Raw genomic sequence first — 13,644 nt, forward strand, 5'->3', positions numbered from 1 at the left:
ATTATTATTATTACCAGTTTACTCTTTTTCTTGTCCGGGACAATGAGGAATAGAGACAGAGAGGGTCGGACATTTATTATATTCGGAAAAATTAATAATTGGTCTCGCGAGTCCGACGGAGCGAAACGGCAAAGAAAAAAACCTACGAGAAAGGAGAAGAAAGGAGGGGTTGACTAAACGAGAACGTCGTTAGCCAGCCAACGATTGAATCGCAATAAAATAAATAGCCCGGCAAAAGGGTGAACAGGCGTGTGAACGCGCGTACACACTAAAAAAAGAAAAAAAAGCAAGTCCCCCAAAACAGGAGAGAGGAAAAACCCCAAAAAGAAACATCACGTTCCGAAGCGGTTTAACGAAACGGAAAGAATCGAATGAAATCTCGCGATATTACGCGTCCACGAAAACCCATCGAAACATATATATATCGAGCCCGTTCCATCCTGCACCTTCGTACAATCGATTTTAGTTAATTGCAAAGCGTCGGTATGCGGCCACGAAAGAGGGAAGAAGAGAGAAAGATAAAGAGAGAGAAAGACGGAAAGGTGCTGCTAGCCAGCTAGGGGGGCTCGCCAATGGTACGGGAAATATGCAAAGTGTTTACGATCGCGCAACATGCTGCCAGTTCGGTCCACCTTTTTCCCTCTTTTCCACCCCTCGAGATGCGGGGTGCGGCGAAGCTTGCAAGGAAGTACGGCTGGGTCGCCACTCGTGATATTAATGTACAAAAGCTCGAATCCCAATTCACGCCCCACACGCTCACGGAATTTTCGAGCAGCTCTCTTTTCCTCTCTGTTTCTCCCGACGGTACTCGACAGCGGAGAAAGCTTCTCCGGGGATACTGAGAGCTTTTCGGATTAATAAAGCCAGCGTGGTTCGTACGCCGAAGGCGTTGAAACGTGAAAAAGCTCGTTTCGTGGAATGTTTCGATTTTTCCCGCGAAAAAGCGCCGCTATCGTCTGTGTTTCCAACAAGATGTTACGCGGTTTGTAGTAGATTCGTAAGCTTAACGTTAACAACGTTAATACACTGTAGTGGCGTTTGTGGGAAACTGTAGAGAATTTTGAAGCAAGATCGCGTGGAAATGCGAGAGAATTCGCAAGAACGATGTGCGTTGAAAAACAGGAGGCAAAAATTGAGATAAAAAGCGAGTCTTTGTGGCTCGCTCCTCGAGCTGAGTCCGCTTATAAAAACGCAATTTCCTTGTAACAATATAGCATAATAAATGACGGGGGTTGCCTTCTCGGGGGTTAAAGAGGCCACTTTTACTCGGCGCGGACCAAGCAGCAACCTCCGATTCGCCATTACACTTTGTAATGTACTTACGTAACTTGTGTTTATACACCAACTTTTCCCTCCCCACGTCGCGTTCAACCCCTCTCTCGCTTCCTACGGGCCATTTCAACCCTTGTCCCGCGGCGTTTTGCCCCGATATCATTTTTAATGTCTGAAAATTATCCCCGTCTCTTGACTCGGTTCTCCCCCCCCCCCTCTGCCGACACCCTCGCCGTTTCGAGAAAAACATCTTCGCGACATAGTGTCGAGAAACTTTGGATCCCTTTCGCGAAACTACTCTTATTAAACATCGTTTTCAAGGCAAACGCTTAACAGGCAGCCTGAGAAGTGTCAGATAAAACAACACCGATAAAAATTGGGTGGCGCAGCTTCTTGCGAATTTGGTAATAAAACTAAAGGGGAAACTTTAGGACTTGGAGGGCGCGGATTATATAGAACATCTGTTCCGCGAGACGATCGAAAAGTCAAAGGAGCAAGCGCGTAAGTGTCACGTGTCGAGTTAAATCGACGATCGGTGACAAAGGATTCGCCCATGCTAAACCCCAAGAATCTTGGTTAAACGTATTTGAAAAACAAGGACGACGATAACGACATACGCAACGACGATACTCGGAACAAGAGAAATAACGCGAAGGGGTGGATGGGAGATATGGTTTGCGATAAAAAATCCCTTGTCCGGTTGGATATAATATAAAATCTGCGAGCGAGAGAAAGATAGAGAAAGAGCTCGTTTCGTGTCACGGGAAATTAATTTTTTAAATAATTTCTGACAAGCTCATAACAATGCGTAGGTCTCTCTCGGCTTTCGAGACCTCCGCAGCCCCGACGGGGGTGAAAAGAGCTCAAAGCACACTCCGGGCGATGCAATTACGATACCTCGACGAACTTCATCAAGTCGACTGTTGCATTTTTCGTTTTTTAGGTCAATACGACATTTTACAAAGGGCGCAGTTACCCCGGGTTCGGACGGTAACGATGGGGATGAGGAGGCCGCCCAGAACGCGGAGGCAAGGTTCAATGCAACTGCATTGAAAACAAGCCAGCAGCGCGCAGCACGGCGCATCGAAGCCCCTGGGCGCTTATAATCGTTATGTTTAGTCGCCTTGCGTTTCTGCATTTTCCGCAGTATTTACACTTCGCTGAAATCTCGTGAAAAAATGATAGAATAAACAGCGGACACGATCATCCCGCGGAAATAGGATATCTCGATATTTATTCTGTGCTTTGTGTCGTGGTCCCTATTTATAATGAACGCCGTTTACCAATACAATGGTATTGGGAACCGATCCCTCCCCCCTTGCCCAGGCCATCCTTTGTCGAAAAGCTAATCGGCCGTTTTCCAACGATTCGTCGTCCCACCCTCCCGTCCTCCCCACGAGAACAACCATCCAGTCTCTTCGTTTTAATCCCGATCGAACACGCGTGATCCGTAAAAATCTCTAAATAGAAGGTAGCAAGCCGAACCAGCGAATTAATTGGTGACCATGCCTCCTGACACTTTATCGTAAAACGATTTTATTTCCCACAGCGCGATTCAACAAAAGACGATATAACCGAAGATGTCTGTTTCTATCTTTTTGAATATATACTACTGTTCGATAGTGTCTGCAAACTCGCTTATCTTTGATAGGACGTAATTGAATCACAAAATTACTGATAGAAAAATCTCCGATGATTTTATCCTTTATGATCATTCCAGACTTTTACAAGCTAACGCGCAGATTATCGTTCAAATATCTTGTTATACGAAAGACTTGTTTTCCTGGGATTGTTTCATTTTCAAATTATAAATCAGATAATGCAAAGAGACAAGTACTAACATTATTCTAAGTAGCCATATGTAAATATGTCGATATTAGCGTTGCTAAGTTTTTTCGCCTCATTAAATTTAAATTTACAGTCTGCTAACTGTATAAAGAAGATATCGTGTAAATACCGTTACCAGCAAACTTCCAGTTAACTTACTGGTACCTTGTTTGTATTAGTTATTTGTATTTTGATAAAATTAGTATTCATTTACGTATCCGGATACTTATGATCGGTAGTCTGCGATATAGATAAATGGCTTGTAATTCAACTGTCCTATCGTTTTCAGTATATTTTAAACGAAACGATCAGAAATCGTAAAGGAACTGGTGACGCATCCAGCGTTTTTTCCACGTCGATTCCGTCTTTCTGCTTAAGCGGATACTTGGACGATGTTTATTCCGTGCAGACCCATTGAACAGCGCAAACGATATTTGCTAGGAATCGAACGGCAAACTAAACAGAATACGAGGTGGCCATGTCCTGTACCGAGTAAAGTGACAACCTTCGCCTCTTTCCAGGAAGCATAAGCTATCTCGATGGCCTGTCGCTTTTGCCTGCAAATGTATTTTCATTGTCGTTTTATCCCCCTTTTCGATCGGTGTCGCAACAAGAGCGAAAGAGACCTCGTCCACCCGTACGATTTCACTGCGTTTGATTGTTTTTCGAATGAATGAGACGAAATTATAAATAGACGCCCAGGAGCCCGGGTATTCCATTACCTTTTCAACGTTCCTCATAGATAGAAATTACACGCGAAAGTTCAGTCATGTCGCTCGATTCCAGGTAAATTGATACAGACGCGCGTATTGTCGGCTCTAACAACCGTCGAGTAATTTATTGTTAGCGAACGTCCACAGTGACATTGCCTTTCAACAAAACACGTACATCTACGCCAGCTGTATCGTTGCTTCGTGCAACAGGGCCTGGGAGAAACAAGTAAGAAATTCGAGACACGACGATAAACATTTTATACGAATTCATTGAAGCCGGAATCCAAATCTCTCTCTTTCTCTTCCTCTGCCTTTCTCCTCGAATGATATTATTACATCCGGATAAATGAATCGATTCGTAGAACGAAGATTCTACCGTGGTCTACCCTTCGAAAAATTCCAAGCGACCTCTCTGTGTGTTTGGTAAAATTCAAGTTTCTCGAGCGTGACGTCTTTCGACGCGACGAACCACGAAATTACCGACGTTTCTAACGATGCAGAACGACGCAACGTCGGAAACGGCCTGTTGCAGGGGGTTGCAACGGGCGGAAGAGTCGCGAGTGAACTGACTGAACTCTGGTAAACAATCCAACGGGGCGTCCAGTCGGTCCATCTCTGATTGCTAATGAATCCTAATGCTATTATGCATACAACAACTGGGAAAAAAAAACCTTAGGTCCGAGCACGCGAGGGCAGGAGTCGTCGGTTCGTTCGTCCGTGTCGCGTCGTCTCTTCGACGCTGACGTGCACGTACGCCTTTGTAACCGCGTGTGTGTACTTCTGGGACAAAGAGTTGTGCAAACACGAGTTTACCAACCGGGGGGAACATTATTGCCCCGGACGCAGGGCTTGGGCAAGTTACCCGTCAGGCACTTCGTTAGCGCAATCCTTTTTGCTCGTTACCTTGCAGGTTACTTCGACCTCGATGCGTTACGATCGTTACGATACCTGTTTGTACGTACGGACCGACTCTCACTGGGCACGCAACGACGTCGTGCAAATTGTCCTAGAGATTTCGGTACGGTTCACCTGACAGAATCCGACGAAAGGGAAATTTTTGATCGTCCTCACCGATGAAAATTTTACGCGTATATTTTAAATCTCTAAATCGTAATGCGCTCAGTGAAAAATCTTTTGCTCGATTTGAAAAAAAATGTTCCAAGCAAACGATCGATAGGAACGAACAGCAACGAGTCATTTTCATTCCCCTAATTTCTTGGAATATTCCGGTTTCACAATGTAGCGCGGAAAATCACAGTGTAGAGGTTTTCTCAATCAGCATGCACCGTGATTCGTCGTGTATTGTCGCGTAAAAAAGGCCACGCTCGAGACTGTTCTGTATCACATGGACGAGGGCAGTCGTGCACCAGGAGGAAAAAAAGAGTTGCCCGGGCTGGTGGTTCGTGTGTAACTCCTAATTTTAGAATACCACAACGGCATTTTCGAGGCGTCGGTTGTAACCGTTCCATGAAATTAGTTTCGCAGGAACTCTATTTCGTTTCCATCGTATCACTCCGTGCCGAACATTCCGGATTTTCGCGCGATCATAAACTCATGCATACGATGCATACCCAAATTGCCTGTGTGGTTCGATGCACATGGTACAGGGCAGTGCGAGCGACTGCATATTATTCGTTTAATAATCGATAGAATCACGTCATCGCGTGCTCACCTCACGATATAAACTCCCACCCCTTTTCGCCAGTCTTACTTCTCGGCAGCTCGTTCGTATTAATGCACGTTACGTGCTGCTCCTGTTTGCCGGCGTTCGCCCAGCGTGTTGTTGTTGTTGAGAAACACACAACCCCGTCGAAGCAATAAAACCGATAGGCGCACACGTATTTACAAAATTGCGATCTCCTCGCGAAATCGACTTTCCGCGCTCTGTAATTAACGCCAACCCCCGTTAAGCGTCTGTTAGACGCAAAAATACCTTCGAACGGTGGACTTGGTCTCGATTTTCTACCTATAGACTTACAGAACGATTCATAGTCTGCTAAAACTTGAAATTAAAAAAAAAAAGAAGGGGAAGAACGTACAGATAACCTGGATAATAATAATTTTGAGATTACTTGCGTAGGAATTTCTTCAAATTACGACTCCACGCAACGGTAGCTGTTACCAGGTTTGAATAAACTTGGACTCGATTTTCTACACATAGATTTACACGATAATACATATCCTTCGTCCCTTATTATGCATTGCTGTGCATATATTTATACGTATAATATGTATCTATTACGAGTATCACGAATACGTCTCTTTTATGTTTGTGACGCTAAAGTATAGAAGAAGAATAATACACCGATATTGGATATTGTGAATAATATAATTTACCGATTAATTTCATGGAATCTTCTTTTATTTTTTTTTTTTTTTTAAATCAAGCCCCAACGTGAGCGATGCAATTCGTTACCAAATCTGTACGATCGATCGATGAAATTCAAGCGTCGATCGTGTCTCCTCTAAATGTTACAAGTAAACCGATTGGAGGACGCGTGCGGACTCGCGAAAGGGAGCCGAGGGAAAGCCGATTTATCGCGAAATGAGAGAAGAATCGAACGGAAGAATGCCGCAGGCTTCGTGCACACGGCGCGATGATCCCTCTCATTGCACGGGGGATGAAAGAGGACGAGGCGAGTGCGAGAGGGTGCAACAATAGCGAGACAGTTACTGTCAACACACTCGGTGCACATTAGTTGTTTCGCGGAAGCGGCTAAAATGTAAAACGAGGATACTCGGGAACAAAAGGAGGAACGTTGGAGGTGGAAAAGGTATAGGATCAATACAATAGTATATTTGTACAGACCGACTGATGAGGGGTGGTGCCTTGCAAGTGGGAGGCACGGCTCGGGGTCGGCAGTGGCTGTGCCAGGGGGATGGGTATGTCTGTTGTTTACCGTGGAAGGGCCAGAGGGTTGTAGAGGTAGGAAAAAACAAGCAAAGACGATAGCGCTATAACAGGTCTCTGTACTGCGACAAACCATTCCTGGCACGTGAATCGTTCGTTGAAACGACCGGCATTCTTGCCTTTGAAAACTAGAACGTGGTCGATGACTTGGGGAACTTTGTCCTTTATTTTTCCCCTTTCATCCGTTTTTATTTATTTTCTGTCTATTTTTTTCGAATATTAATAATTACACGGATCACACGATATCATATTTTTGGATCAAATTGTTGAAAATGATAGGGGATACGCGGCAGGTATAAATACACGATGTAACTTTATTCCCCTTCACGTTCTATAAACGTGATTACTGTTTATTGATCAAGGTTGCAATTATCAAATTCAGGGGATCTAGAACGCTGCTTCTGTAGATAGACGATAATATTTTTCAATTCTTTTCTACGCCGTTAAATCATTCGATAATGGCCACGATGTATACGTACATACATAAATTTGAATTCGATCGTATATTTGTTTAAGATAATCCATTAGGACGGTTCATCGGAGAGGAACGAAATTCGAGAAGAGATAGAAAAGTACGCGGATACGTTGTTTCTTTCCAGCGCGGCGGTGGCGAATCGTAATTAATATTATCGACAGGAATGAAAACTTTAATGAACAAGGCGAGGTCGGGCGGCAGTCCGTCCGACAGGCAACAAGCTACGGTACATAGCCTCTCGAAATCATTATGTCATATCCACTTCATTTGTCCAACCCTATCACGTGTATCCGCCCGTACATGTGTGTGCACCGGCGTGCGTGTGGACTTGCGTTGCTAACCCCATTGAATGGAACGTATACAAGCATCCGCTCTCACTCGGCCAGAGCTTCTCGCTTTTTCAGGTTTTTACCCCGCCAAACAACGGGGTGAAAACACAAAGGATTTCCCGCCGTTTCAAGCTGCACGGGGTATCATTAAACAAAAATGAAAGACAAGGCCTAATTAATAGTGTTGTCGCTATCTATATGTACATACATATATATTCTATAGGTATAATATATACGTATATTATATTACATGAAAGCTACAAACTATACGAAATTATAGATACATAGACGCATATACCAGTCACGGTTGGAATCGTGCGCGATGCAAGTCCGAGTCCATAAATAATAGCATGACTACAAATATTCGTTTAATAAATAAAACACGATTGCACCGATAATCGGAGCCGAATCGTAATTAATCAACGTTATCAACGCGCCTACCTAACCCGCCTGCTCTCCCCTGTAACTCGAGAGGCCGGAATTAAAAAAACCATCTCCGCTTAACTTATCAGACCAGCGATGAAATGAAAAAGTATCGTGATCGCGTGCGTGTGAATTCCTCGTAGTAGGTGGTCTCTAGCCGATTATGAATATTATTCACCGAAAATTCGTCTGAATCGAGTAGAGAAACGAGACGGATATACGCGTTTGCCAGACGAGTTACGCGGTAATTAACAAATATGCAATAACTATGATTAGAGTAACAGTATCGCAAATAGAATATTTTCATTTGACAGGTATGTAATCTATTGGAACGGAACGGACAAGAGAGATGGATCTGTTCCGCGACAAAGAGCTCGGTTTGCAAAATGAGGATCGAAAATCAAAGCCCACTTAATAACGCGCTGATGAAATCATTCGCGTTCCCACATTCGAGCATCGAAAATGTCAGACGCTGAGGGTCATCAACGGTAATGTATTTTTGATTAAGTGGCCGGAATGATGGTAATAAATAATAAAACGGAGCACTTGTTTACAGGCAACCGCAATTGAAATTCGATATCCGCGCGAGCGCAGACAAGTATTAGCGAAAAATTAAACAGACAGCGGCGTTTGTGCCTCCAACCAGACAATATACGAACACGGTAAATACGGTATTGCAAAGAACCGATCCATCACAGAGTGCTACAGAGACGTTAAAAATTAACCAAAAATCGTCCGACATCCGATTCGATGCCTAGAATATATTAATAAATTATTCAAAAAAAAAAAATTCCTCGATAATTTACATTTTCAACGTCAATTCTGCCGAATAAAAGTTCCAAGTTCGGCACTTAAACGAGAACGATGATTCACACGATGCGCCTACCAGGAAACTTCGTCGAAAGTTGTGGTACGGGGAGCGAGGTGTTCGGTTCAACGGCCTTGAAACGAAAAAGGGGATGAAAGTAACGCGTGTGTGTCCACAGGCCAAGGCACGATCTCAAGGGGTTGCGGGAGAAAATTCGGTGACAGTATCTCAATATACCCCGGAGACATTTCCTAACGCACGCGAGAAATCCGCACAAGGGATGGTGGTTGCATCGCAAAGGACCCGAATCTCGACGTGGTCCCTCCGATTCCTGGCACCTTTCTGAAATAATCCTCTCGCGGACGACGATACGTGGTGTGCTAGTTGGTTTGCACGAAAGGGAGCAAGAATCACACAGGGATGTGTGCTGGTGCGTGTGCCGGCCCGGGAGAGAGAAGAGGGTGAAACTTACATATGACAAATTCAACGCGCTCCTTCCTGTCCTTCCTTCCTTCCTGCCGGCACTGACACCTATGGCCCAGGGCCACGCTGGGTATTATTATTTTCATTCCTTCCCGCATGTCTGTCTGTCTGTCTGTCTCCTCTGTCTGACTGTCTGGCTGTACCTTCTCACACCATCAAGCACCACGGAACTCTTTTCGGATGTTTTTTGCCCACCCACCTCACCCAATGGCTCTAACCACCTTCCACCCAGCAACCTCTTTCCACGTACGCGCTCATACTTCTTTTCTTTTCTTTCTTTTTTTTTTTTTTGTACGGAACACGTGACTGAGGATCCTCGAGGACATTGGGACTGCTTTTGTCCGACGAAAAGATTCTTCCTCCTACGGGACACGTTTTCTCTGTTTCGGACAACCATCCCTACACCAGTGACTTTTTATCATTTTGAAGTAGAAAAGAATCCGTATCTACCAAGACCAGTTTATTCTTAGATATTTTACCTCGAAAAAAGGGAGAAAGTATTTTTCCAAAGTCTATACGTACTTGGCGTCGTGGCAACGGACGGCAATTAAAAGAGGATAAAACGAAGCACCTGGCGAGAGCAGGGCGCACAACCCCTTGAGGACTTAATAAGAAGGGGTAATAATAACCAATTTTATCGAACGTCAGTCAGTTTCTTTGATATAGCGGCCACGGCCGCACGAATACGTGGTAAGCGCACATTAATTTCCCGGGCAAATAACCAGGATTCATAAGCGGGGGTTGTGATCCCGTGTGTACTCCAGCCCGTAGAATACCGTACGTGTCCAGAAAATACGGTCTCCCGTCTCCGTGCAAAATAATGCCATCAATATAAAAAAGGCGACCCACCGCGACGCGGTAATAGAAACCGATTTGTCAGGAAGCTTTTACATTTCGACGCAGTGAGTTTCACATCTGATAGCCCGTTTTATCCCGCGGGACCCTGTCCCGTGTACTCTTTCCCTTCCACCTTCTCCACCACTACTAGCCAGGTCGTTTCTCTACCAGCCAGCCCAGGGAATCACACCGAACCGCCACCCACCCCCTTTTCAACCCCCATCTGACGACGTGAACTCACCGCTTCTCTGTGTCCGAGTCACCCCTCGTTGGCTGGCCGATTCCTCGTCTTCCTCGCTTATAAAGCCGAGTAGATAGGAAATCTTGTAAAATGGCCCGGCGAAAGACAAATATTACCGGGGATCACTGACAGTGAGATCCGATTTATTTTGCGGGATTCCAGCTACCTTCCGCGACGACACATACCGAGGGGATACCTTTCGATAGCCTTTCCTTGTACACGCGATATATATTTCCGCCTGTGAATTCTTACGTTTTGTACATCGACGAAATTTCTCGAATCTCTGCAACGATAGACCGGAAATCGTTGGATAATTACGAAAATTGTTTGTCTTGAACAAGGGAGTATAATGAAAACAGAAATGTCGAACAGACACAATGGCGATGGCCAGCCCCGAAATGGAGAATGGGAAAAACGCTGTAATTACACGGTACGAATCGCGCGCGTTCGAGCCGTTTAAAAACTTACAGCTCGTCCATTCGTGGAACGGTATTCGCGGCAGGGCGCTGCGGAGAATGGCGCAAAAGCTTCACGGGGAAGGAGAGGGGGTGGGCGACTGTTAATTGAAAACTACCGAAAAGCACAATTGCACGAGAATTATTTCTATTCATTAGCCGGGTGGTCGGTCGGTCGGTCGGTCGGTCGAACCAGCCGCCGAAAAACTTTTCCTCGACCAGGCGATTTTTTTCCTCTTCTGTTCCCACCCTCTCCCGCCTCCTCGCACCCGCTCCTCCTCTGGCTGGTTCCTCTTCGCTCACCAAACCACCCCCTTCATAACTACCCCTGCTTCGGCCCACCAGCCGCACCCCTCCTATCCGCTGGTCGCGCGTGGCGTAATTATGTAACATAAATACAATCCCTCTCGCGACGTAATTTTTGCGGTATAAGCTCAAAAGCCTGGGTAGCCCCAACCCGGCTGGCCACACGGCGTACTCTTCTCTCCTCGGCTGAGAGGAGAGAGCTTTTTCAGGAACGCTTTCGCAAATCAATTTATGGCGTAACGCGGACGTTCTCATTGTCCACGGGGTAGTAGCCGACGGTCGCCTCGTGGCTAAACCTTTTGTAACACCGGCAGCCATTGTTGTGACAGAAAATTATATCGTAATGCTTATTTACGACGAAAATCCTGAGCCGGCCTTTGTTGCCGCTTGTCAACCGTTCAATGCAAATGTCCTACTAATGGGGAAATTTTTTTCGAATCGTAGAACGTACAGGTATATTATGTTATAGGGAGAATAGGGTGTACGATAAAAATACTCACGACAGTACGAATGATCAGGTTCGATGACCTATCCTCATCAAAATTTAAATAGGTATATGCATGCCTGGGTATTCACCCTCGCCACGGTACGGACAAGAGGTATCGATGAAATCGAAGAAGCTTGAAAGATGCTTCCGGGAATTCCGGCGGGAGTATTTTCGTCAGTCAATGAATTTACAGCCCCTCTTTAACTGAGTTCACCCTTAACCGCTTAACGTGAACTGCTTCACGGCACGTGAGAAAAAAAGCTAACTGGTTCGCCGTGGTCGCGGTGGTAGGGGGAGGGCGTGTAAGCGGTCTTGAGGGGTGAATTAGCGCGAAATAAGTGCGGAAGAGCTTCAACACCCTGGGGGTGGCCCAACGATAGAACGAGCAACACAAGTTCGCGGGCTTTCTGTACGTGTACGTAGACGGTAGCCTGGTGTGAGCCCCATAAGAACATCGTAAGGGTGTGAGGGCGGCCTGAGTCGAATGAGACGATACCTACTACCGTTAGGGTGGCTACGGTGTTCCGAGTGGGAGCGAGAGGGCGGAAAACGACGTAACGCGTATAAAGTAAATTGCCGCGAAATCTGCGCGAGCTTCCAGAACAGCGTGGATAAGCGAAACAAATAAAATAAGAGCGAAAGACGAGTCGGCGCGGAGATAACGGGGGAAGAGGTCAGAAAGGGTACCTCGAAGGTAATGTGATTTAAGAGTAGAAAGATAATGCGTTTCGAATATGGCCAAGAAATCGAATCTCCTCCCTTTTCGATAAAGTATCTTTCCTCTAATTCTACGAGTCTGATGATGTCGTAAAATACTACATGGATATTTTGACGATAAGCTTTCGTGAAACTTGATAGACCCTTTTCTACGTGCTACGCTAAATTTCGTTCCTCTTTCTGGCGCGCTATCTGGCTTCTATCGACGATAATCATAGTACACCGGGAAAAAGTAATAGGAACAATCGCGTTATGATACAGTCGTTTTTCGCAAAACGGTCTGACATTTTCCTCTATTCAGTCCCCAAGCCGAGCATGAAAAAGTACACATCGTGCGTTACCGTGGTGTACGGTGTAACGCTCACCATTGCCACCGTCTGCTCTCTCTTTTTCTCACGCCATCCCCTAGTTTCCTGGCGTATCGTCGCCACACGCAGACCATTACAATTTCAGTTACATTTTAATTAGCAGAGAATACTAATGTTTCGCGAGTGGCGGTCGCCAGCAAGTAGCCAATGAGCGGCCAAGTTGACTCCTGCAACTCGAGCCCGTTCCAGAACCCGACCACTCGACCGCGCGCGCCCTCCGCCGCGCTCCTGTTCCCACTATTACGGCTCGGCAACCCCGTGAAACCGACATGCATTTCACACCCCATATTCGCCACTTTATACGCGGAGCGGCTGGCCTGGCGCAAAAACGAACGGAAGAAAGAAAACACGCGCGCGGGGGTGAGAACAAAACGAAAGCAACGTGCTGTGTTCCTCATTTATGTTATTAGCTCCCACTTTGGCGCCGAGTGTTCTTCACAGTAAAAAGTAAAAAAAAAAAAAGAGAAAAAAGAAAAAGCGAGCAAAAAGAAAGGAACGCAACACCGTTGGAAATAAACTACGCTGTTACGCGCGCGTTTTCCGCGTTTTCTGGCCTCTCGCTTTTCGCAATTAACGCGCTCGTTGGAATGCACACGGAAGAGCAGGGATTTCTGCAGATTGTTTCTGTAGCTTCGATCGTGGAAATTTTGTTGTTGGTGCGAAAGATTAAGTGAAAGATCTTGATATACGCAAGGAGGTAGAGAAGTTGGATAATTGGAAATTGGGGGGTGAGATAGAGCGAGGTCAGAGGAATATTCGAATAATATAATACTTCCTAAGTCATAAACTTCCCTTGCTTCTTAGCTGGACGAAATTCCGAAAGTTTCGTATCGACGGTCGTACAACAAATGCGATTATCGATGTCTCGCATCGTTCATCCCCTAAAACGACGGGGAGTAAAGCGCGCGGTCGACCCCACGCGCTCGTTCAACCCTCTCTCTTCGTCTCTGTCGGGCTAACGTACTTTGTTTTGGAACTTGTCCAGAAATAAT

General features: G+C 45.6%; 1 protein-coding gene across 14 annotated transcripts in view; it reads right to left on the minus strand.

Moving 5' to 3' along the window:
• The window catches only part of LOC117216607 (forkhead box protein P1-like), a 245,886-nt gene that overhangs the window by 145,174 nt on the left and 87,068 nt on the right, over nt 1-13,644 (minus strand). The gene's annotated exons all lie outside the window — the stretch shown is intronic.

Source organism: Bombus bifarius, unplaced genomic scaffold, assembly GCF_011952205.1.
Source record: "Bombus bifarius isolate JDL3187 unplaced genomic scaffold, Bbif_JDL3187 scf7180000010271, whole genome shotgun sequence".
Lineage (NCBI taxonomy): Eukaryota > Metazoa > Arthropoda > Insecta > Hymenoptera > Apidae > Bombus > Bombus bifarius.